Source organism: Macrotis lagotis, chromosome 5, assembly GCF_037893015.1.
Source record: "Macrotis lagotis isolate mMagLag1 chromosome 5, bilby.v1.9.chrom.fasta, whole genome shotgun sequence".
Classification (NCBI taxonomy): Eukaryota; Metazoa; Chordata; class Mammalia; order Peramelemorphia; family Peramelidae; genus Macrotis; species Macrotis lagotis.
The window spans coordinates 194,591,578-194,618,777 of record NC_133662.1 but is presented as its reverse complement, the minus strand read 5'-3'; the positions used below and the strand labels follow the sequence as shown (position 1 = coordinate 194,618,777).

At 36.1% G+C, this 27,200-nt stretch overlaps 1 protein-coding gene and 1 pseudogene across 3 annotated transcripts in view; one reads left to right on the top strand and one right to left on the bottom strand.

The window, feature by feature from the left end:
- The window catches only part of TLCD4 (TLC domain containing 4), a 142,978-nt gene that overhangs the window by 83,595 nt on the left and 32,183 nt on the right, over positions 1 to 27,200 (bottom strand). The window contains exon 1 of one of the 3 annotated variants that reach the window (XM_074188220.1): positions 677 to 736. The exons of the other annotated variants lie outside the window; for them this stretch is intronic. The gene's annotated coding sequence lies outside the window, so the exon portion shown is untranslated. Of the gene's footprint in view, positions 1 to 676; positions 737 to 27,200 lie in introns of those variants that run through there. 3 annotated transcript variants of the gene reach the window in all.
- Positions 21,553 to 22,315, top strand: LOC141488268 (14-3-3 protein theta pseudogene; annotated as a pseudogene).

Sequence of the window (27,200 nt, the reverse complement as noted above, 5' to 3'; positions counted from 1 at the left end):
AACGCTTAAGAGCACTTAGGTGTTCCACTTTATTGGATAGAGAGGAATGTTCGCTTTAGCATATTCCCTCCCAAGCAGGCAGTACTTCTCCATGAAACAATTTATTGGCTAATTCCATCCAACTCAATCTGTGACAGAATGAAATGTTCCTAAAAGTTGGCATAGTGTCCATCTCACCCGTTCATTCCCAACATCCATGTCAATTCTTTACATCTTGCCACCAGTCAGTCTACCGCATTTTAAAGAAAGTAATAAAATAAATAATACCCCCCCCCCCAAAGCTGGAGCTTGGAATGAGCAAAAGCTGTGTAATTTGTCCAAAATGCGAGGATGTCCTCAAGAAACGTTCCTCAGCATGGGACAGGGGCGCCCTGACCTACCCACCGGAGGAAACGCGGCCCGGGCACGGTGGCGAGCGGCATCTGCTGGGGTTGTGGGCAGCTCTTTGGGGGTTACCCGGCTCACCGCCACATCACCCTAAACTAAGTTTGCCTTCGCGGGCAGGAGGAGGGGCAGGCGCCCCTCTGCACCCCACCACCCCCGCCTCCAAAATGGTAAACAAAGGCACATGGCAAAGGAGGGGCCGCCAGCAGCCCCCGCCCCCCCGGACCGCACGGGCCCCACTGCCAGCCCCGGGGGGCGGCGGCGCCCACCACCCTCGCCGCGCCCGCGTCACCTGCCCCGGGCCCCGCGCTCCGCCGGCCCGTCCGCCCGGGGCCCGCGCCTGGCCTCGCCGCGCCGCCGCGCCGCAGCCAGCGGCTCCGGCTCCGGGCTCCGCTCCGGGCTCCGGGCTCCGGGCTCCGGGCTGCGGGCTCCGGGCTCCGGGCTCCGGGCTCCGGGCTCCGGGCTCCGGGCTCCGGGCTCCGGGCTCCGGGCTCCGGGCTGCGGGCTGCGGGCTCCGGGCTCCGGGCTCCGCTCCGGGCTGCGGGCTCCGGGCTCCGGGCTCCGGGCTCCGGGCTCCGGGCTCCGCTCCGGGCTGCGGACTCCGGGCTCCGGGCTCCGGGCTCCGGGCTCCGCGCTCCGGGCTCCGGGCTCCGGGCTCCGGGCTCCGGGCTCCGCTCCGGACTCCGGGCTCCGGGCTCCGCGCTCCGGGCTCCGGGCTCCGGGCTCCGGGCTCCGGGCTCCGCGCTCCGGGCTCCGCTCCGGGCTCCGCTCCGGACTCCGGGCTCCGGGCTCCGCTCCGGGCTCCGGGCTCCAGGCTCCGAGCCGCCGCCGCCGCCGGGAGGAGCCCCGAGCCCCGAGCGCCGCGGCCGCTGCGCCACCACTGCGGGCTCGGGTTACCGCAGCGACTCCTTAAAGGGGCCGCCCCGCCCCGCCCCCGCCGCGCCCCCGCCGCGCCCCCGCCTCGCAGCCGCGCCCCCGGAGCGCTCCCCCCGGCCGGGCGGGGGGGGGGGGGGCGGGGCGGAGCGGGCCGCCCCCCCCAGCCCCGGGACAGCTGCCCCACGCGCCCCGCCACGTGGCGAGCTGGCAGGGTGGGGGCGGGGGGCGGGGGCGCCGTGGCTGGGGAGCGCATCTCACACGGATCGATATGCATGTCGGTATCCATGTCGATATCCATGTCGATATCCATGTCGATAGCTATCTATTTTTATTTATATTTATATAGTCATTGATTTATATTTATTTATATTATATACATATTATATTAATTTATATTATATTTATACATATATATTTATTGATATTTATACACATATTTGTTGATAGTTATACATTTATTGATATCTATGTACATATTTATTGATATTTGTATATTTATTGAAGTTTATGTGCATATTTATATATTTGTTGCTACTTATGTACATATTTATTGATATTTATGTACATATTTTTGACATTTATGTACATATTTATATATTTATTGCTATCTATGTATATATTTATTGATCTTTATATATTTATTGATATTTATGTGCATATTCATATATTTGTTGATGTTTATGTACGTATTTATTGATATTCGTGTACATCTTTATATATTTGATATTTATGCACATATTTATTGATATTTATATATTTATTGATATTTAAATACATTTCTTTATATACTTATATATTTATGTCTATTGATGTATTTATATTTATTTCTATTTTATACATTTTTATTTACATTTTATGTATATATTCTATATTTATATGTATTTCTTTTTATATACATATATTTATTTTTTTTTATATTTATATACATATAAATCCGTTTGTTTATATTTATATATATTTATATATTTATATTTATACATGTTTATTTATTTGTATTTATACATATATTTTATGCATATATATTTATATAGGCATGTTTATGTGATTATGTGTTTATATTATACTCATATACATGTTTATTTTGAGTTATTTATATTTATATGCATATATTTTTATTTTTATTTATTTATGTTTGCTTTTATATTATTTAAAAACCAATTTATCATAGATACCCCTGCACATGTGTACATTTATGCATTCCTAGATCATGTATTTCACATACTCCCCTATCATGACACACATCACACATGCTCATACATTTCCGTTGTTCGGTGGTTTCAGGCCTGCCGACTCTTCCCAACTCCAATTAACCTTTTTCTTGGCAAAGATAGTGGAATGGTCTTGCCAGTTCCTTCTCCAGCTCATTTTTACAGATGAGGCAACCGGAAGACAGGGTTAAGCCAAGTATGTAGGTGTAAGCATAAGTACGACCAGATTTGAATTCAGGAAGAGGAGACTTCCTAACAAAAGATCCAGAGCACTTATCCACTGCCATCTAGCTGCCCACACACACACACACACACACACACACACACATAATATATGTGCATATATTTACCAATATACACAAATGCATATCTAACTATATCTATATTTATATAGTCACATGTGGCCCAAGTATAGATAGGTGTTGTGTGCCTGCATGCATGTACACATGCATTGTATAGTTTGTTATATACATGTGTATCTATATTATAGATTGTCATGGAAACTTGTATACTATATTCTTTTTTTTTTTTTTTTTTTTGCAAGGCAGTGAGGTTAAGTAGCTTGCCCAAGGTCACACAGCTAGGTAATTATTAAGTGTCTGAGGCCAGATCTGAACTCAGGTACTCCTGACTCCAGGACTGGTGCTCTATCCACTGCACCACCTAGCTGCCCCATGTATACTATATTCTATCCATGTGCATGTATGTATGTACACATGTCTTCCATATTTTTGTGTAGAAGCATGTATAAAAATTTCTATTCTATATTTAAAATATAGAATACTTATATGACATGTAATTTTTTACATGCTTGTGACCTATATTTCCCTAGATTCCCATTCCATGAGAAGGACTTATAAAGAAGAGCTTTTCTTACTGTCCCTGAGCCTACATATTATTCATGTAGTTACTTTTAGCACAGTACATCCAAATACTTCATATCCTTAGCAAGTTGATTCTGGCTTCACATTGCTGACTTATGTATAATACATACAAATACACATTTTCTAAATAATTTTACTTTTAAAAAGAGACTAACATTCCAGGATGTTCCTCTGCCTCCTATGCACTTTTTCTTCATCCTCCATCTCTCAGAATTTGTCTCTTTTTCAAGGCTCAGCTCAGATGCTGCCACTTTTCTTGAATCCTTCACTAATCTATCCCTACCAAACCTACCCCGCCCCCCAGTAGCTAAAAAGTTTTCCTTCAATTCAGATTTTCCTCCTGTACTTGGAGATTTCCTTTTGTCAAACTACCCATATCTAGTCTTTATTTGTTAACATCCCATTTCCCCCAACGGTGAATGTTACTTTCTGTAGGGCACAGTCAGTGTCACCTAATACAGTGACTTGTACAAAATAGGAACCTAAAAAATACATGTTCACTGGTCAGAGATGATATGAATAAGCATGATTTGTAAAACGTTTACTCATTTCCTCAGCCGAAGACAGAACTTCCAAAGTTTTCTTTTGATTTTTTGGGGGGGACACCCCACTGGGACCTTTATTCCTCCAAGGTCTTATGCTCCCTTGCCTGTGCTTTGATGTGTAGATGTACCCCTACACACACTTCCCTCTTCCCTGGAGCTAAAAGGAGGGATCCACCTTGTCTACTTAGCATGGAAGCTCAAACTTCAACCTGAATCTGAGTGCAGGCTAGCAGCAGAGTCCTACCCTGAGGGAGAAAAGAGAAATCTCTGCAGACTTCCCTTACTGTCTCTGGGGGTGCAGGCTGCTTTCTCCAGATTCTCACTGCAGATTCTGTGGCCAGTGCTCCTCACTCCACACTCATTCTGGTATGGCAGAGTTCTCTCGCTGCCCCTTCAAGCTGTTGCAGGTGATCTCTGGGCTGGGCTGGGCTTCGCTGGGCTGTGCTGTGGTTTTTTTTCCAACCCCCATTTCTGGTGAAACACACCTTTCCCAAGGAACTTCTAAGTTATCTTGAACTGCGAAAATGTATCACTCAGTCTTTCTGTAGGTTCTGCCCCTCTGAATTTTGGCTAGAGTCATAATTTGTTGGCTTTTGGAGTTTGGAGGGGAAGGAGTTCCTGGGACATGCTGCCTTCACACTGCCACCTTGGCTCTACCCAATGGGAATGTTTAAAAGTCTTCTTTTTCATTAAATATGCATTTAATTAATTTAATTTCATTAAATATCCCCCCTAAAGAATTACACTCAGTTTTGCTTGGCAGGTTATTCTTGGTTGTAATACTAGCTCCTTTGCCTTTTGGAATATCTTTCTGTTCCTTTAACATGAAAACTGCTAAATCCTTTGTGATCTGGACTGTGACTCCACATTATTTGAATTATTTCTTTATGAATGCTTCAACATTTTTTCCTTGACCTGGAAACTCTAGAATTTGCCTATAATATTCTCAGGAGTTCATTTTGAAATCTCTTTTAGAAGGTGATCCATAGATTCTTTGGATCTCTAATTTGTCCTCTGCATCTGATATGAGACAATTTTTCTATATTTTTTGATGTATGATATTTAGGCTTTTCTTGATTATGACTTTCAGGTACTCTGATAATTCTTAAATCATCTTTCCTAGATCTATTTCTCAGGTCAATTGTCTTTTCAGATAAGATATTTCACATTTTCTTCTATCATTGTTTCTTAATGTCTTATAGAGTAATTAACTTCCACTTGCCCAATTCTAATTTTTAAAGAATTATTTTCTTGAGTTGACTCTTAACTCTCTTTTTCCATTTATCCAATTCTGCTTTTTAAGGATTTTTTTCCTTCAGTACTTCCTTTTCCATTTGGTCTTGATTAGGCCAAATTAATTAAAAGAGATAATAAAGGAAACTACATTTTTGCTTTTTTAAAAATACCAAAACAATTAAGCAACATTAAAAAAGAATTTACAGTAGTTTCTCTGTTAAAGGGCCCATTTCACAAATATATAGGGAACTGAGTCAAATATATAAAAGTAAGATCCATTCCCCAACTGATAGTGGTAGTTCCCTCTACCATTCTTATCTCCTTAACTCTTCCAGGAATTCTTATTGGCCTTGGGTCCAATTAGTATTTTTTTGAGACTGTTGTAGCTATTTTAAAAGTATTGTCTTTTTCTGAGTTTTGTTTTTCCTGCTACCATAATAATTTTTTATGGCCAAGTTTTTGGTTGTTGTTTTCTCATTTTTTCAGCCTATGTCTTCACTTTAAACTATATTAAAATTGAACTCTGCTCATGAGGGTGTGGGGATACACTGTCCCAAGCTTTAGTTTTGTTGTACTGCTGCTTTCAGAGATTTTCTGGGAATCTACAAGTTTGCAGTTTTGATGTAATAGTGTAATGATTTTCTAGGCTACTCTCTAAACATTACCCAGGAAGACCCCCTTTTTCCCTGTAGTTACTAGTGCTAATATGCCTTGATCTTAGAACTGTGATTGGGCCCAGGCTCCCTTGTGACCAATGAGTAACCCAGAACTCCAGTGCCAGGCCCTATACCTAGTGCCAGCAAAGGGTGCTCTATAATGTCTTTTTTGACATTTTTGACCTTCCTTACCATCTTAGAACTAAGAACTCCCAAAGCTGCTGCTGCTGCTACTATTGTACCTGCCTACAAGGCCTTTTCCTAGTACTGCTGCTATGCTCTGAGCTCATCCCCAACCTGGTATCACAGACCTCTCCTGTTGACCTCTTAAGTTGCATTAAACTGGAAAACTATCTTACTCGGACCAACTCCAAAATTTCAATTGAGGAGTTATTTTAAAGTTGTTTGGGGGTGGGGGGTTTGGGACAGGTCAACTGGATTGCTACCTGTATTCTACCATCTTGGCTCCACTTTCTGACTTTCTCATTCTTAATATAAAGTAAAACATAAACTGAACCAAAGATGGAGCTATCTTGAGTAATAGGATCCAAATGCTAGAAAGATTATTTTTTTAATAGATCTAGAACTAGAAAGAAACTCAAAGGCCATCTAGTCTAATTTCTCCACTTTACAGATGAGGAGACTTATGCCAGAAAGATTGCATGACTTGTCTTGACATTAGAGGCGGAATTTGAACCCAAGACTTTGCCCTCCAGAAGCAATGTTTTCCTCATTGTTCCTCTCTGCCTCCCTAGGAAGATCTCCCACATATTTCTGTTTGTAGAATACATTGTGCCAGTTTTATCAAGGCTCAGAACAATATAGAGCTTTCTAAAATCCACATGGGGGGAGGTGATAATCAATGAAGAATACAGTTGGATGCACTCTTATAAAGTTGGTTCATCAGTCCATATATCTGGATAGACTAGACAACAATTTAAGGAACTCAGAAATGAAGAAAAGTAGATTAAAAGGCTAAATTGCCTTTGGGAAATAATACATTTCTATTAAATACCCCAAGCTCCCTAAAGACCCATTTTTTAAACACCATTCTTCCCGTGATATCATTTGGCTGTGAATCATGAAACAGTAAAATTACTGAATAATGAAACTTCACATTACCCAAAAGACAATAGAAGTATGTATGGTGGACCTAGGCAATAGCACCTTTTGAAAGTAGGAGAGAGTAATGGACTGGGCAAATGTTGCCTTAACTATGTTTGAGAACATGGACGAATCACCTCTCTAAACCTCAATTTCCTTGTCTCTGAAAGGGGTATATCTACCTCATAAGACTGTTGTGAGCCTCAAATGTAATAATCTATATAAATTACAGGTAAGAAATGGTACAAAAGATATCAGAAATTGAATATGAATGGGCAAGTAGCAGGAGGAAAGAATAACATTGTTCTCTGCACATTTTTTCACCTGGAAACTTCTGTTGCAAAATACTTGGTGTTCTATATGCTTTTTGTGCATAATTCATATACCATTATTGAGTGACACATGAATTTTTTATACAAAGCAACAAGTCAACAAGCATTTATTAACTGCCTACTGTGAGCCATTCAATGGAGATACAAGGAAGGGGAAAAAAGACAATTTCTGCTTTTAAGGAGCCCATAATCTGATAGGGGAGACAACATGCAAACAACAACATACAAAAAAATATAAACAGGATAAATGATTGATAATCAACAGAGAAAAGGAATAGGTATTAAATAAAATAAGGGAAGACTTCTTGCAGAGGGTGAGACTTTAGCTGAAACTAAAAAAAGGGAAGCCAGGGAAACCAGAAGGCAAAGATAAGCAAAGAGATGTCCAGGCGTGAAAGACAGCCAGAGAAAATGCTCACAATTAATAGATGGAACACAGGAGGTGTAAGATGTAAGAAAATTGGAAAGAGAGGAGGGGACCAGGTTATAAAAGGTTTTATAAGTTAAAAAGAAGATTTTTATTTGACCCTGGAAGCAATAGGAAGCCACTGGAATTCGATTGAATAGGAGGTAGCTAAATGGGAGTCACAAAATCTTAGACAGCAGAGTATTAAGAAGAGAGTGATCACGAGTGTCAAAGTCAACAATGTAAGGTCATAATAAAGTCTAATTTGATTGAGAGGCGGGTAAGATAGAGTAGTGAGAAGTCATTAGAAAAATTTTCTCTATATACTATGTGTCGTTCTTGCTTAGCAATCTCTAGGTCAAGGGTTGTTCTCAAAACTTTCAGTATGTAACAGTCTTCTGTCAATTTTGTTCTGGGAGTCATTTAGTAAATATTACTATTGTTTCTAATCCTATTTTCTCAAGTATTTTTCTATTTTATTGATGTTGGTGTACAATATTAAAATTCTTAATTTAGGGTTGGTCCTTATAACCTTTAAAGTAAACAGCTATAAATCCTACAAAATGTGTCAATCATCAGAATACTATTTCTTATGAATTCAATATAAGGTTTTAAATCTCTGAGGTGAAACTTTACAAGGACTTAGGTCCTCCACTTGTACTATATCACATGACAGATTAGTAATTGGCTGAATACTTAGGTCTTGTCACAAGCCATTTATGGTTCTTATGATTTGGAGAGAACAAAAAGATCATTCAATAGATTTCTGTTTTGGCTTAGTATCAGAGATTATTTCCAAGTCTAAACATCCTGTGTAATATCTAAATCTACCATCAGCTCTAAGACTAGTTTTATATTGTAAAGTAACTGCAAACTCTGATCAAAGGAATAAATAACTCTGACTTCAAAAGATTGATAATGGAACATACCTCCCACCTCTTGGCTGAAAGGGAAAGGACTAAAAATACAAAATGAGATATGCATTCTTAGACATGAGTAATGTAATCATTTGCTTTGCTTGACTATATATGTAGTACAAAGGAATGTTTATAGGGAAGAATAGGTTAGTGAGTAGTAAGAGGTATAAAAAAATTTATAAAACTTAAAAAATTAAAAACCTTTTTTGAAAGTAGAAAAAGTTAAACTCAGTAGACAAATATAGAAGATTTATTATATATATAAGATTATTAAAGATTGATTAAAATCTTGCTAAAATTTATAAATACTACTTTTTAAAAAAGTCACAGGTCACAGTTTCTTATACAACCTCCTTTCTTATTCTTCATTGTAAATTTAAATGTTTATGATTGGTAACAGTATTGTTTACAAAAAATAATTTTTTAAAAAACTGGCTGTACTGAAACCAATAGAAGCCCTGAATTTGGATAAGGATATTAATGATTTCAAATGCTAAGACGATGCCTAAGAATGTTAAGGAAAGAGAAGAGTAAACTGATACTCATCCATAGAATATACCATTTCCCTCTTCAAAGAGTATAATTCAAGCATATTTAAATGATTTTGTTCATGACCTTAACATCCAAAGAACAAGCTGAGCTTTTAGCTTTTGTACAAAAATGTCTGGAATCAATTCAATTTTATTCAGTTCAACAAGTATATAGTAAGCACTTACCAGATATGAGGCTCATCACTGGGGATTCAGAAACAAAAAGAAAACTGCTCTTTAGATTACAGTCTACTAAGGGGAAGGTGTTAGGCAAAAAAACAAAATGTGCACAGATAAGCATGTATACAATATATAGACAGAAAATACAAAAAAAAAAAGAGCACTAACAACTGGGGGGATCAAGGATGTGTCCTGAAGGAGACAGCACTGTCATTATCCTTTGAAGGCACTTAGGAAATATTCTAAGGTCAACACGAGAAGCAAGAACCTTCTGGGAAGGGAGGAAAACAGAGTTGGAAGGTCAAATATTGCATACAAAGAATAGTAAATGGTCTAATTTGTTTGCGGACTATGGAATTCACAAGGGACAGAAATGTGAAATCAGTCTGAAAATATAGGTTGGAACCAAACTAGACCTTTAAATAACCCACAAATCTTTAAGCAATAAGGAGCCAATGAAGTTATTCAAACAGTTGAATGTCAGACCTGAGCTTAAGTATATGAATTTGACAGCTATTTGGAGAATGAATTGGAGAAGAAAGTAGGGAGATAGAAGAGCTTTATAAAAATGTGAGTTCATGAGGGACTGAACTAGGATGATAGCTGTGTGAACAGGGAAAAAGAGAACAGATGCAAAAGAAATCATGGAAGTAGAATAGAAAGGACTTTAGTAAATGGTCAGATGGGGGGAATATAAGGAAAAATGAACAAACAAGTCCAAAGAAGGACGGTGCTGCCTTTGCCAGAAATTGAGAAGTTAGGAAATCAGATAAGGATAAGGGGACACCAAAATCTCTTCAAAAATAGGAAAATTATCTTGATAAGCATTAAAAATGAAAAAATATTCTTGGTAATATGTGGGGATATGAAAGTGATTACTCCTTTTACTTTCTTTGTGAAAGAGGAAAAAAAATACTCTGACCTGAAAGACAAGAACTGACTCCAAAAAAGGAAAATATGGTTAAGTCAACCACTCATTGATTATGGGGGAAAAATATTTTTTTCCTTACAATTATGTATTTAGCTTGATTTGCTGAAAATTTTTTAAGTGATTAAGGAAATAGTTTGCAATAAATATTTACAAACATTAACTTATAGGAAGACCTACACTTTGGCTAGACTAATTACTTACAACATCATCACTGCATCATATTCTTGTATATCTCTAATATTCCAAACAATTCCTGGAAACATTATACCTTTCTCACACTTAGAAATTCATTTACTTGTCAAAAATGACATTTGTTGACTTTATCTCCATGAGTCATTTTTATCAAAAACCCTTTAAAATGAAGCAATTATTTATTATAGGATTATTTTATAGACATCTATAAGTATACCATAACCTCCAGTCTTCATTGTTTTTATTTAAGCTTTTTTAAACATTGCTGCAATTTCCCAATAATCCCCAATAGAACTTTCTTTTGTAATAAAGAAGTATTTTTGTTTTTGTTAGTCTGACTCTCTGTGACCCCCTTTGAGGTTTTCTTGGCAAAGATAGTAAAGTGCTTTGCCATTTCCTTCCTCGGTTCAATTTCCAGACAAGGAAACAGAAGTTAAGTGACTGTCCAACATCATACAACTAGGAAGTGTCAGAGGCCACATTTGAATTCAGATCTCCTTGACTCCAGTACTGGTGCTCAAACCAGTGAGCCACATAATTGCCCTTAAGTAAAGTACATAGTTAAGCAAAACAAATTGACATTTTAATTATGTTTGATAGATATTGCACTGAGCAGAGTTCTGTTTTCTTAGATTTTAGTGTTTTTTGGGGGTTTCTCCCTTTACACTGTGTCCCTTAAATATACCATTCCCTTAGTGCTTCTTAACCTTTCTCTATAGCAGTTCCTACGAGTCTTCTCAGGTTTGTCACAATTCCTTACTCTTAACCACACAGTTAATGTGATTTGCTTAATCATACCTCAGTTGATAAGACATTGATAAACCTCCCTGCCCCCCCACCAGTTTTTGCTAGTGCAAAATAAATGTACATCCTTATTTCTGTGGTAATTTTTTGAAATTACATATCTCTGTCAAAGATTTTCTTATATTTCTATAATAAAATTTCTTATAAATATCTGGTCATTGGTCAAAGGGAAAGAACATTTAGAAAATCCCATCCTCCAATATATATTTGCAGTAGGAATTAAAAAAACATTTCTCCTAACCCAGGATGGAATATCACTTTATATTTTTATTCTATCCCTATAAAACATAACATATGTTCACATTACTGCTTACAAAAATCTTAGTGATATGGATAGACAGAGACCTCGCCTCAGACTCAGAAAGACTTGGGTTTAAATTTTTCCTCTTAACACAATGATTATATGGCTCTCAAAAAGTTGCTTAATCTCTGAGCATCCCAAGTAATTTTCTAAGATTCCAATTTGCAGAGAGGGTGCCAGTCTACCCTTGTAGAAAAAATTCCTCACTGGCAGCTTCCTCATGGTAAAATTATGAGTCTGAAAAAAAATTAGGTTAGATTAGAATAATATTAGAAGGTAAGAAGAAATAAAAACCAAACATCTATCTAGTTTGATATTTAGTACCACTTTTTTTATTATTATTTAGGCAAGGAAAATGGGGCTAAGTGACTTGCCCAAGGCCACACAGCTAGGTAATTATTAAGTGTCTGAGGCCGGATTTGAACTCAGGTCTTCCTGACTCCAGGGCTGGTGCTCTATCCACTGCGCTACCTAGCCATCCCTAGTACCACTTCTAAATCTGACTTGTTTGAGGTCCCTTATTTAAATTTCAGTTTCACTCCCTAAGAAAAAAATCTATATTCTTCTTAGCCTTTTACAATGATTATCTTTTCAAAGATGCTCCCAAGAGTGTTCTTTACTAGAGGAACCTCTCTCAGGTTGTTACTTCATGTATAAAGTGAGGATAGTGGAGATAATAATAGTACCCTCTCTCAAGGTTGTTGAAAAGACCATGTGAGATATCACTAAAGCACTTTGAAAACTTTGAAGTGCTATATAAATGCCAGCTACCATTATCATTATCATTATTATTATTATTATTATAGTTATTAAAATATTTTAAAATAAATCTCAGAGTAGTATCTTGCTATTCTCAAGCTGATCAAATAGTATCTGGAAGAAAAGAAATGGAATACAAAATCTTTTGAATAAATAAGATCAATTGTTTAAATAAATTTCTCCTTTCAGGGTTTTCCCTATTAACCTCAAATATTTGCAGATATACATCCTTAATCTTTTATCTAGCAAAGTGAAGAATAGAGTTAGTTATGTGGAGGAAACTAAAAGACTATTTCTCCTTGAAATACCCCAATAACTAAAGTAAATGAGAGTTTTGTACTCTGACTTTGGGATAACTTACAGAATTCACTTTGCCTTTGAATTATTCTAGCGAAAATGTCTGATGTTAAAATTTCAAGAGTTTGTATAGCACTACCACTTCTTCTGATTCCCAATTTGTTTGTATTAAGTCTGAAAAAAGAAGTTTCAAAAGCCCCTGAAAACTCATGCTTGACATTGGGAGCCTCTCTTTGATCTGTGGTTCAAGGATGATGACTTCTTAAGCTTTGAGCAGAAAATGAGTTCATGCTTTCGGTGCCTTCTTCACTTGCCAAATAGATACTGACTGGATGATATAATGATATCATTACTTATTCAACATGCAATCACAGAACTTTAGCTTCTGGAAGAGACCTTAAAGATCTAGTCCAACTAATAGCGTATAGAATGAATGACTTACAGCTAAAGAAATGTCCTAGAAAAGTTAAATAATTTGCCCAATAATGCACAGGTAATTGGTGATATTTATAACTGCATTTGCTGATTGTGAATCTGAATGATACATGGGTCAATTTAATAAAAATCACTGGCCCCCAACAAATAAAATTTTAGTTTTAAAGATAAGTTAGATATTTGAATTATTCACAAGTAAATTTCACAAAACTTGTATCTAAATTTTGGAAACATTATTGTCTATAACATAATTTTCTCTCTTCTCATACATTAATAAGATCAATCCTGATTGTTTCCATTTTCTTCCCAAGGCACATAAATACATATATCCAGAAATCTCATAATAATGACTAAAAATAAAAGGCAGATTGAAATTCTGCAATGATGGGACTTTCAAAAAGTAAACACAATCAATACAAGAATTCTTAAATGCTGTCACCACCATTTTTCTCAATTCTAATATGGTAGCATTAGCACCACTGAAGTGGTGACTGGTGGCCCATCAACTGGATCTATATATCTGAATTACTTTCAACAGTAATTTCAGGACCCCATGTAGGCATGGAACCATCCACCATCCTTACTACATACAATCAGGAATTTAAAAAAACATAAAATAATAATATGAATAGCTATTCTTTTTTTGCAAATGTATATATTACATTCAGAGCTATCTCATATAATTTTTGTGCCTAGTCCCATCTAAGCCAATTAATGTGATTACTTTTCAAACCTTGTAATATATCTGGTCATTTGTAGCTTCTCATAAAGAAAAAAAAAGTTGATTTAAAGAATCTATTTGCAAGAGAGATTTTGACAGAGTCATTTTTGTATCATTTGATGAAAAAAATTGAACAGTCTGCTTTCAGTTTTTAGAAATTCTCTTGATAAGGTTGTTATAGCAAACTTCAAGGTCAGAAAGCATTTTATTTTCAAATACTTTGTTACATTTACTGTTCTCCCAGGACTAACAGTTATAATGTGGAATGAAAAAGCTTGGAGATGCTTTGATTGGTGCTAAGGCACAATTTAGTAGCTGAAGAACAGAATAAAATGGATTAGGAAGATGGGTAAAAAAAAAAATGAAGGAAGAGAGCATGCTGCTATCAAGTAAGGACTCGATTGTTCCCAGGACTTTCCCTTCAGATCTCAAAGGATCTGAGTGCCTCTTTGAGTAAGTCCTAAATCTCCAAAAGGAGTAAAAGTAGAATTAAATCTAGAGTATAAGGTACAAAAGATTCCTCTCTTACATTAAAAAAAATTTAGATTCTAAGTTCCTATCAAGGTGCTGACCATAGCTTTTTAATACATTAAATTTATTATCAGGAAAAAATATTTAATAAAAACTGCTGGGAAAATTGTAAAGTGGTCTGGCAGAAAATAATTGTTTTATAGTATGATCTTTAATATTAACATTGTATTTCCATTTTCTACAATACTTTCTAAATGGAAATACAATGTTAATATTAAAGATCATACTATAAAACAATTAAAAGCAAAGCAGGTCATAAAAACCTTCAAAGTTATGGGCAGCAGATGCATTTTTAACCAAACAAGAGACAGAAGTAATTAAAAAAGATAAAATGGATCACTTTAATTTTCATGAAATTGAAAATACTTCTGCTTGGACAAAATTTACAATAAGAAAGTGATCAAATGAGAAAAAACCCTTTTTATCAATTTTTTTCCCAGTAAGTGTTTGGTATGTAAGGCATATAAACATTTAACAAATACATACACACACACACACACACACACACACACACACACACACACACACATATATATATATACATATATATATAAAAGAATAATAATTCCCTAAATTAAATGGTCAAAGGATTTGAACAAATTAGTTCTTAAAAGAAGAATTTTCAAGTATTTACAACATATAAAAAAGATCCAAATCACTAATAATGAGAGAAATAAAAATTAAAATAACTATATGTCTATGAAATGGCTTTAGTCAACGTTCAAAGTGTGGAATGATAAGCACACTAGTACATTGTTGGTGAAGATATAAGTGGTACAACCATTTTGGAGCATAATTTGGAATTATGCTAATAAAGTGACAAAATGTCCATACTCAGAATCAATGATTCTTTGGGCTTAAATATCAAGGAAACCTTTGATAAAAACTAAGTTCCTATATATGCCAAAATATTTATAGTAGCACTTTTTATGATGGCAAAGAATTGTAAACAAAATAGGGGAATGGCTAAAGAAATGATGAAACAAATTATCTGAGTATAATTAATTATTATTACAGTGCTATAAGAAATTATGTATGTGATGAATCCAGTGAAGTGTGAAAATAGCTATTATGTACTGATAGTGAAATAAGCAGAACAAAGAAAAAATTAAATAAAGCCAGAATTATGTAAATGGAAAGAACAACGACAACCAAAAATCAAAAGTGAATGCCACAGAGTTATAAAGAGAAAGCATGAATTGAATGAAGAAATATAAAAGGGATAAGCCTAACTAGCCCTGTGTAGAGATGGATGGTCCACAGGTGTTACACATTGTACAGGTTTTCAGATTTTTTCAATGTCTTGATTAGTAGTATTGATTTTTCCCCCTTTTTAAAAAATAGATTTTTGAAATAGTTCTCTGGAAGGGGGAAGGAAGGCTATAACATTAATAAAAACTTTTAAAATTTAAAAATTTGTTGTACTTAGCATGTGAACAACTAGTAATGTAGAAAACTACTGTTTTAAAGATTTTTAGCCTAATGATGTATTTTTGAGTACAGTCCCTTCTTTTCATTACAATAACCACTAAATCTAAGAGTTGCTGAATCTAACACCAGCATTTAGGGAACAAAGTGGGGTGGGGAGAGATTTCATATACAGTGCTAGGCAACTCAGAAATTAAGTATAGAAATCATTTATGCTAATTTCAGGAAGGAAAAACCCTAATTATACAACACAAATTCAGACCTTTTAGAAATTCTTAGCTTTTAAATGCCATTCTTCTCCAAATTATTTTCTTCTCTAAGGTATTTGTTCCTTCCTGTATAGTGTCCCATAACTACGTTTTTTTGAGTTGAGTACAGACTCTAGTTTTCTTGGTCAAAGAACCAGTAAGAAGCTGGCAACCCTAATAGTAAAGGTCAAAAGCACAATAAGGAGAGATGTTGGATTCTGAGTGCAGATTCAGAATGTTGAGAGTGGGGTTAGGAAGGGACATGGCTAATTCAAAAATTTGTTTTGTTTGACTATATATGTCTGTAAGGGGGTTTTGTTTTTCTTTCTTAATGTTGGGAGGGGTGGAAGGTAGAAAATTCAGAGGTGAAAATTATATAAAATTTAATTTTTAAAGGCACAATATTGGTCAAACAAATGGCAACCACACAAATAAATAAATAACCCCTGAATCTCACATTTCTACTGTATTATTAGTACAGTGGAAAAAGTATGGTTCTAGAATCAGAAGACAATAATTCAAATCCCTCTTCTGATAATTACTTCCTATACCATGTTGGGCAAGTCACTTTATCTCATCAAGACATAGCTCATTCATTATTTTCTCAAGGATAAGATTCAAGTCAAAAAAACGAGCATTTTTAAGACACCTACTAAGTACTAGTTGTTAGAAAACTAGAAAAAAATGAAATGACCCATACTGATATTCTGTCAAGGGAGACAATATGTACATGCATAAGAATATGCCAAAAAATCCTTCATAATGCCTAACCTTAAAAATAGTAGACTTTCAAAAACTATTCTTAAATTGATTTCAATTTGATCAAAGCATCTCATTCTCCTCAAATGTGAGAGACCACCCTCCCTCCCCACCCCCACCCCCACCCCCGCCCCTGCCCCACTTCAACTTGCCACTCAGGAGCCAAGGCTCATTCAGGAAATCCTGAGTTCTATAGGGAATCCTACTGAGAAATTGCAATTAAAGAGGAAGGAGAAAATTAAAACCATGTAAGAGCCAGAAAATTGAGAATGAACAATTCTTATGAAATGAATTGTTCTACCCCATTATTTGAGCATGAGCAATTACATAGAGTTAATAATTTTTAAAAAGATAAACCCTTTGAAGTGATTCACAGAACTGATCTTTCCCAGTGAGAGTGCTTACAGAGACACTGCCCTCTGATTTGCATAAGAAACACTGGACATAAAAATCTAACTGTTTGGCTTAACTGAGTTTTATGACAGGAATATTCTACTGTTACAGAAAGGGAAAGTAGTCCCCCTAGTGCACTATTTTAAGAGATAAAGGGAGCTCAATTATATTCACTCATACTCAGGCCAAATTGCTAGCATTTCAACAAGGAATGCACAGGTGCACATAGAAACTAAAGTTAAATTAACAGAAACATTGGAACTCAGAAGTCTCTTGGTACTCAACAAAAATGAAAAAAAGGCAAAATCACTCAAAAGTGCTTTTATTATTCTAATTTAAAATATAATTTAAAAAATAACCAGCACAGAGATACTCAGCTATTTTTTTATAAAAGTCGTAGACGCCATTAAGTACCTAAATAACATGAGTCTGCATTTTATTGGGCTTTTAAAATAAGCCATTTGTGGTCTATAATTACTGTTTCAACAATAAATGACCAAAGAACATTAATTCTGTTAGCATTTTAAATTCTTCAAGTGAACTGTCAATATAAAAATACCAAGGGTTAATTCTCTGACCAAATTTGACCTATACAACCGTTAGTGGTTAATCTGTCCCCCAAAAAAATAAATCACTAAAGAAAACTCAACTGTATTGTCACAAAAATTCCTTAATGGAGGAAGAAATTAATAGATTTTTTGGATATTTACAATATATATATGAATATTTTTCAATAATTACTTTTATTGAGATTGATCTCCAAAACCTTTTTCTACAATCCTTTTATCAGATTAAATGCCACCAATAATGAATCTCATTAAAATGCCAACTTATGTTTCTGTGATATTTTATATCTTTGCCTTATAACCCTTTAGAATAGATGGTACATACATTATCCCCAAGCCCACACTGAGTCCAGGGTCATTTGAATTCAGATCTGACTCCAAGTTCCATATACTCTCTCTCTCTCTCTCTCTCTCTCTCTCTCTCTCTCTCTCTCTCTCTCTCTCTCACACACACACACACACACACACACACACACACAAACACACAAATTTGTCTTTAAAGATAGAAGATACTTCAAAATCCCCCTTGAAGTTCATTGTGATTTAATTTTGAAGACTGCATTTCAAACATTACTTCAATAATAATTTATTAGATACTCCTTATATGTAGAATGCAATTATAGGTGTTGATAAAGATATAAAAACCAGAAATAAACTACTGATCTTCTCCTCATGGAACTTACAACTTAGAAGGATGGCAATTTCATAGATACCTCAAAAGAAATACAGAATAGAAAAGTACAAAGTGTTAGACAAAATCCAAGGGAAAATAGTTTCCAACAGGGAGATCAGAAAAGACTTCCCAGAAAAGGAACCTTATGACTTGGGTCCTGAACACATAATATGTTTAATAGACATACTGGATATAAGACTGGATATAGGACTAAAGAAGACCAACTATTGCTACTAGTCAAATTTCCTGTAATAAAGCTGTATGTTTTCACAACTACTCCAAGGGAAATGACATTTACTGACTGCTGCACTAGGTAGTGAAGATACAAAGACAAAAAAACAACTGAAACAATGACTGCCCTCCAGGAACTTCACATCTATTTCAGATAAAGGTAGTTTAATTACTAAAGAAGTTTAGTTTGAAGTTATTCTATGCTGAAATTAGGAGAGAGGAATGAGGTGCAAGCCTAGTTAATGTCTAGGGAATTTAAAATGAGAAACTGAATATAGGGGAAGTTGGAGACAATAATGATACAACTTGGAATCTGGGTCACTTTTGTGGCTCTGTGTTCAATTCCTTTAATATTTTATTGAATTTTGTACTGTCTCTGTGGAAAAGGATGCTTATTCTTTATCCTAAGTTTCTCATTAAAACAAAATAATTCCCAAACTGCCAGGCAAGCACTAGTCAAATATTTTAGAGTGTTAAGACCATTTCAGTTTTTCCATTTGTTCATTTCATGTAGTGACTCAAAGTCAGATATAAAAAGCAAAGGTCCCTCAGGGGTTCTTTCTATGGTGCTGAAAAGAGTCTGAGTCCTAAAACTATCTAAGCCTGAGATTTATATAAAAACATATGCTAATACTCAAATTAATGAACCTTACAAATTGAATAAAGACTCACCATGAATAAGAGCTTTCATAGTGATAAGAGCTGAATAGGGTATTAAATAATTTATAGTGACATTTGGGAAGGAGAAAATAGCATTTTCATGTTATATGCCTCAGAGATGTCAAGACTACAAGCATTTATCAAGGCTTATTATATAGCAGACAGTGTGCTAAGCTAAGAAGCAAAAAGTCTCTGCCCTTGAGAAGCCCACAATCTAATGGGAGAGACAATATATAAAAAAATATAAATATGCAAGCTGTATACAAGGTAAACAGTGGATTCCAGGGTTGAAGGGAGTCAAAGAATGCAGGTGGTGGTGGAAACAACATGAGGGGACAGTCAGTAAAAGGTAAAAAGACACAGTTGGAAGACAGCTTTGCATTAAACAAACAGGAGCCCAGTGTTACTCATAGTCATAGAGGAAGGGATGAAGTATAAGAACAATGAAAAGGAAGGAAAGGAACAGATTGTTGAGGGTTTAAAAGGTCAAAGAGAAGATATTATATTTAATCCTAAAAATAACTGGGAATCATTGAAGGTTAATAAGTAGGGAATGACATGGTTGAATCTATACTATAGGAAGATCATTTTGGAGGCTAAATAGATGATGGATTACAATAGCAATCAGAATGGCAGAATCAGAGGAAAAGAAGGGGGTACATTCAAGAGATGTTCTGTAGTAGTAGATATACTGTTGTAGTTTTTCACTCTACTATAGGGATTCACACAATCACAGAGTTGGAGAGTATTTCTAGTCCACAGTGGTGGTCCTAGTAAAAAACTTCCTCTAATCCTAATAATTGACATTTATTTCTCCCTTTAAAATTGGAGAAGCATTTTGTTGCCATTATTTCTCTTAGTTCCTTAACAATCCTATGAGGAAGCCATCATTGTATATATAGTATATCTATATATCATAGTATATCTCCCTACTTTACAGAGGAGGAAAATAAAGCTTAGAAATGATATGATGAACTGCCTATGGCTACCCAGCTAATAAATATCTAGGAAAAATTCAAACACAGATTGACTTCACTCCAAATCTAGTAAGATAGCCACTTTGTCATGATGACGTTTTGCCCTCTGCACTCAAAGAAGACTATGATATCAGAGAGGTGATGTCATGACAAGCACTTGAATTAGAGTTGAGTGAGGGGATGTTGTCACCAGTCTCACTTTCTCATCCAGAATCATCTGGATCCAGTAACCAGACAGGAATCAGGATGACTGGAGATGGCTCCTGGATGGGAGGCAATCAGGTTTAAGTGTTTTGCCCAAGGTCACACAGCTAGTAAATGGCAAGTATCTGCGGTTGGATTTGAACTCCTATCCTCCTGACTCCAAGACCAGTTCTCTATCTACCTAGCTGCCCTGCCACTCTATCACTGAGGTCAAGTGAAGTAGTATAGAAGATGAAAGGAGAGACCTGGACAGAACACTGTGGAATGGATACCCATGATTAGCCTGTGTGATTGGAATGAAGATCCAGCAAAAGAGACTGAAAAGCAGTCAAATAGGTAGGAAAAGAACAAGAAAAGAGTAGAGTCAGAAGAACCCAGAGAGAAGAGAGGATCAAAGAGAAGTAAATGGTCAATAAGCAGTGATCAACACTGGCAAAAGAGGCAGAAACAAGTAAAGAAGAATGAGAACTGAAAAAAGACCATTGGATTTGGTAAATAAGAAATCATTAGTTTGACCCAGAGATTCAGTTACTGCACTTCCATCTAGTTTAATGTCATATCAAATGGGGTCATCTTTGCAAAAAAAAAAAAAAAAAAAAAAGAATGCTTAGAGCAGTACCTAGTAAAGAGTGGCATATAAGGGTTTATTCCTTTCCCTTTATGCCCAAGGAAGTAAGTCATTGATAAGAAGGAAGTCCTCATATGCATCAAAATATTTATAATTGCAATTATTGTGATAGCAAAGAATTGGAAACAAAATAGATTCCCATTGGTTGAAAAATAGCTAAACACCAAAATTAAATTGTGGTATCTGAATGTAATGGAATAATATTGTACTTTAAGAACTAAAAACTGGGATAAATATAAAGAAACCTGGAAATATGCACATGAACTGATAGTGAAGCAAACAGAGCCAAGAAAATAGTCATTACAACAATGGAAATGGCATCACACATAAAATAAATTATAAATAAATGGGGCAAAATTATAAAGAACAAGTACAACTTGTAATAAGAGATGTGAAAAGCTCCGCCGGCGCCCGCCTCTCGGAGCTCGGGGGTAGGGTGAGACGGGGAGGCTCCTTCGCCAAAGCCTAGAGCGGATCAAGGTAGCGGCGAAGGTGAAGGCTTTCGAGGATTCTTCTGGACCTGGGCCGGTTCTCTCCCGCCCCGCGGCCGCCGGCTATGGACAAGACCGAGCTGATGCAGAGGGCCGAGCTGGCCGAGCTGGCCAGGCTGGCTGAGCGCTACGACGGCGTGGTCACCTGCATGAAGGCGGTGACCGCGCAGGGCGCCGGGCTCTCCAAGGAGGAGCGCAACCTGCTCTCGGGAGCCTACGAGAACGTGGTCGGGGGCCGAAGGTCGGCCTGGAGGGTCCATTCGAGCATTGAGCAGAAAACTGACACTTCGGACAAGAAGATGCGGCTTGTCAAGGGCTACCGGGAGAAGGTGGAGTGCGAGCTGAGGTCCATCTGCACCACCGTGCTGGAATTGTTGGATAGCAGCCAATGCTACTAATCCGGAGAGCAAGGTCTTCTATCTGAAAATGAAGGGAGACTACTTCCAGTACCTTGCAGAAGTAGCCTGTGGAGACGACCGAAAACAAACAATAGATAATTCCCAAGGAGCTTATCAAGAAGCATTTGACATCAGCAAGAAAGAGATGCAACCTACACATCCAATTCGCCTGGGGCTAGCTCTTAACTTTTCTGTATTTTACTATGAGATTCTTAATAACCCAGAGCTTGCCTGCACTTTGGCTGAAACGGCTTTTGATGAGGCTGTTGTAGAACTTGATACGTTGAATGAAGATTCCTTACAAAGACAGTACCCTTATCATGCAGTTGCTTAGAGACAACCTAACATTATGGACATCAGACAGTGCAGGAGAAGAATGTGATGCTGCAGAAGGTGCAGAAAATTAAAATTCATACAGGGTGTCATCTTCCTTTCTCTCAAGAAGCCTTTTTACACGTCTCCATTCCTTATAGCTCCACTTGGATTTCCTATAGCAAAGAACCCATTCATGTGTATGGAAATCAATCGTTTCTAGTCTTTTCACACTGCAGCTTTGGGAAAACTCCATTCCTTGATTTGTGTTTGTCCTGGCCTTCCTGGTGTGGGGTTACTGCTGTAGAAAAGTATTAATAGCTTCATTTCATATAAACATAAGTAACTTCCAAAAACTTACGTAGAGGACTAAAGTGTATCTGGTATTCAAAAATCTGAACCAGTTCTGCAAGTGATGACTGTGTTTTGTATTACAGTGAAGATATGAAAATGTAGTTAAATACAACTCAAGTGTTTTACATAGCTTCCCCCGCCTACCCCCATAGTCTCATCTTGTTTTTCAGGGTTTTTCTTTCAGCAAACAACTTTCACATACTCTTAAATATTCCTTTTAAGGAGGAATATGGAAGTATTTGGGTCAAATGGAAACAAATTTGGTATTATAGAGTTAGGGATCACAAGCTGAAATAGTTCTCCTGTAAGATATGTCCTGTGACAGCACGAAGTTTTTTTACCCTTCAGTTGCTGCTGTTTCATTTAACAATTTCTTCTCAATAAAAGTTCACTCACACTCCTGCCTTTGTAGTTCTGGTGTCCACTTTACTATGTAATAGAAGTAGCATGGAACTACCAGAATACAAATGTTGCTTTTTGGCAAATTAAAGTGCATGTCATTTCTTAATACACTAGAATAGGGGAAACCATTGGAAATACACGAGTCCAGGCCTAATTTTTTAGTACTTTTCCATGCAGATTTGTGCACATGTGAGAGGGTATCACATTTGTCCAGTGATTGTTTATTAGAAAGTTTGGACCACTATTGTGTGTTGCTAATCATTGATTGTAGTCCCAAAAAAGCATTGTGAAAATGTTATGCCCTATGTAACAGCAAAGTAACATAAAATAAAATTGCATTTTATAAACCATTTAAAAAAATAAGAGATATGAAAAAGCTGCTCACAATCCATTCCTTCATGGTGCTGCAAGTTGCAACATTAGTGGACACCCCCCCCCACCAGTATTGCAATGCTTTGTTCAAAACATGCTTTCATACTTTTTCAATGTATTGGTCAGTTGTGTTTATTTTTTACACTTATTTTTCTTTATTTTTGTCTTTTAAAAAACACCAATTGTTATATGGGATGGTTCTCCAGGAGGGAAAATGGTTTAGGGAAAACTATGATGATATAAAAAACAAAAGACATCAACAAAAATGTTATTTTGTTTTTTTTAATAAAAGAGCATTGCCTTTACCATCCTCTGAAACTGTTGATAGTACAGTCTAGTCAATTTTGAGGACAGTGATCGAGGAAGGAATTTAGAAGTTGTTAAGTTATTATTATTTAATTTGATGGTATAGAATGTTAATCCAAAGCTTTATTTTAACATGTTGTTATCTTTTCTTTGTTTAAGACTGCTGTAAATGTTAGCTCAAATTGTCTCATGGAATAGAGGTTTCTGAAGACATTGGGTGGGAAGTAGAGGGGAAGAGAGAACTTTATATCAGTTGGGATAGTTCTCTCTATTCTACAAATGCTTGAATTTAAAATCATGCTTTAGAAATTGGTTCTAGCAGATGTGCCCAAAATGCAGATGTTTTTTAAACATCTATTAATGAATATTCTCTAGGTATAATTCCATTCAGTTTCAAATCCATCTAAGAGTACATTTCTTTTTTCCTCCTTTCTTAATTTTATTTTTTCCAATTACATGTAATGATAGTTTTCAATATTCATTTTTTGTAAGATTTTGTAAGATTTGTAAGTTTTACATTTTTCTACCTCCCTATCTTCCCTCCTTCACTCCCCTTGACAATGTGTAATCAGATATAAGTTTTATATATATTTATATATACAATTATATTAAACATATTTTCATATTAGTCATGTTGTGAAAGAAGAATCAAAACAAAAAGGAAAAAACATGAGAGAGAAAAAATATAAATCAAATTTTAAAAAGTGAAAATAGTATGCTTTGGTTTGCATTCAGACTCCATAGCTCTTTCTCTGTATTTGGATGATATTTTTCATACAAGGATTTTAGAATTGTCTTTGATCATTGTATTGCTGAGAAAAGTAAAGTCTACCATAGTTGATCATCATACAGTGTTTCTGTTCATATGTGCAATATTCTCCTGGTTTTGCTTACTTCACTCAGCATCATTTCATAATAGTACTATCTATCTATTTTATATCTTATCTTATTCCACAAGAATGGCATGAGAGACTTTGTTAAATGTTTTGCTAAAATCAAGGCAAACTATGTAAAAAATATTTACTAGTCTGGTAACTGCCTAAAAAGGAAATAAAAATTATATAGCAAAACCAATTCTTGATGTAGCAGTGTTGGCACTCTGCAATTCTTACTTCCTTTTCTAAATGTTTACCAATAATGATTTAACTAGCTGTCCTGAAATTTTGATAAGAATTGAAATTAAGCTTATTAACCTAGAAATTATCAGATTCCACACTTTTTTCTGAAAATCTGAACATTGCCTTCTTCCAATCCCATAGCACATCTTCTTTTCTCTCAACTATTTTAAAAATCATTGGCATTAGTTCATTAACCATATCATTCATTGATTATCCTTGAATATTAATAACTGGGCTTGATGACAAAAAGTCCCCTTTTACTACCTTCTCACTTAGGTCTCAACTCCCTTTCCTTAATAGTCCCAACTATTTTTTGTTCTGTCTTTTCTTCTATTTCAATGATTTTTCTCCATACGAAGCATCTCCAAGTTTACTCTTAGATCTGTTGCATTATCTCATCTACTCCCATTGTCTGATCCTTCTCTTTCTCCCAATATAGTTTTAAGAACACTTTTTATTATCCTTAGCTTTCTTGGCTAATCTTAGCTTATTCTAATATTAGCATTCCTGACACTATTCTTAGAAGACTATGACGTGCTTTTCTACTTTTTCATACAATATCTGCTCCCTCTATCATTGTCTGTACATGACTTTTGAAAATCTAATTTTGTTGGTACCTTCCCTGCACATCCGCATTGATCTCTTTAAATAATTTCTCTTTCATTTTTATTGAAATTGTTTCTTTTTAAATATTCAGAATTTGACTTGTGAGAGCTATCCTTCCATCCTTAGTTTACTTCTCTTTAGAACTATATAGTCAACAGTATCATTATTTTTTTGAATCTTTTGAATTCTGCTTTTCAAATATCTATGCCATGCATATCTTCTTCTCTTCTATCATAAGAAAAATAGCACAAAAGTTTCTCTATTTTCCACAACCAAAACCAAGTGAAAACTTGATCAAGAAACTTTTTCTCATTGGCTCCTCCATGTTTTTGAAAAATGAAAGAGTCATTAAGTCAAATCCACAAATTTAGTTGCTCTGATTTTGACAGGCATAAATGTTTTCTGTACCATTTATCTTTCCTAAGTAAAACAGTTACTAACATTTAAGAAACTATTAAAAAGATCACACTACATATCAATCTTTTGGACAAAGCAACCTACTTACTACAATGGCATATAGTATAAATGAATGCTTCATGAATAATAGTTGTTCACGCTAATCAGTATGTAACATATAACACAAAATAGTTCAAGCAACAGAAGTAAAGGATATCACCAAGTAATTACATGAGAGGAAGAATTTAAAAAAACAGACTGGTTATTTGGTGAGAGTAAAAGATTACACATGAATGTCCAGAGTGTTCCATTGCTACCTCACAATATCAGAAGAAAGTAAGAAAGCCTGCAAACAAGTCATTTAGGCCTCTTTTGATGACTACCTAGGAGAGTATGGATAAGAGTGGCATGGGTTGAATGGGTAAGGATTATCTGAAGTCATAATCAACATTCTTGAAGGGAATTTTCAAATTAATAAACTCACAGATCTACTAGAATTTTAAAAAAAGATTTATAAAACACTTCCTTCAATACAAATCATAGGTTCATTATTCCCATTTCCAAGACCAGGTCAAAGTCAGAGTTGAGATTTTGATCTCTGTCTTTCTTGATCCCAAGCCCAGTTCTCTTGCCTCAAATCCATATTGAATAATCACACATTTCCACTGGTTGTTCCTTTTCATGCAAAGAGAAGGTAGAACACAAAGTGGGGGGGGAGGGGAATGAGAGAGAATTAAGGTATATCTTGTGTTTTTGTATTAAACTCACTTCTCTAAGTTGCTAAAAAGAACTAAGGGGAGAAAAGGGAAAAGATTCAGAGAAAAAAAAGAAAGGGGAAACAAGAAAGGAAGGAGGTTGACCCTGGGCTAAGCTTGGTTACACCAAAACTAGAGAGAAAATGTTTTCAAATTGGTCAGAATTCAAGCAGTGGAATCCAAGGACAAGAAACATGATATGCTCTTACTTTTTCTGTGAACTCTAGAACTGAAAGTTTAGTAACTGGGACAATGAAAATAGATGCTGCCAGAGCCTTTCTCATGAATAAATGAGCAGAATAAAATGCTTTATATTGATATTTCCCAGGATAACTTAGAGATTTTCTTTTTAAAAATACATTTTTCATGCAATATTAACTTTAGAATGATTATGAACTTAGGAGATTTGGGTGTGATGATGATAATGTGTATATAAATATTTTGTATATGTATATGTATATATATATTTATGTATATATGACATACACATATGGTAGCATGCCACAGAGATAACCAGCTGGCTCTTTGAGTTCAAGACTTACCCCTGACATATATGTTTAGATGACCCTGGGCAAGTAATTAAGTCTGTCAGTGCTTTAGGTAACTCTCTTAAGGATATAAATCATGAATCCAATCCATATTCACACCCCTACAAACTTCCAGAGTGTTTATATATTTGTATATAATATATAGT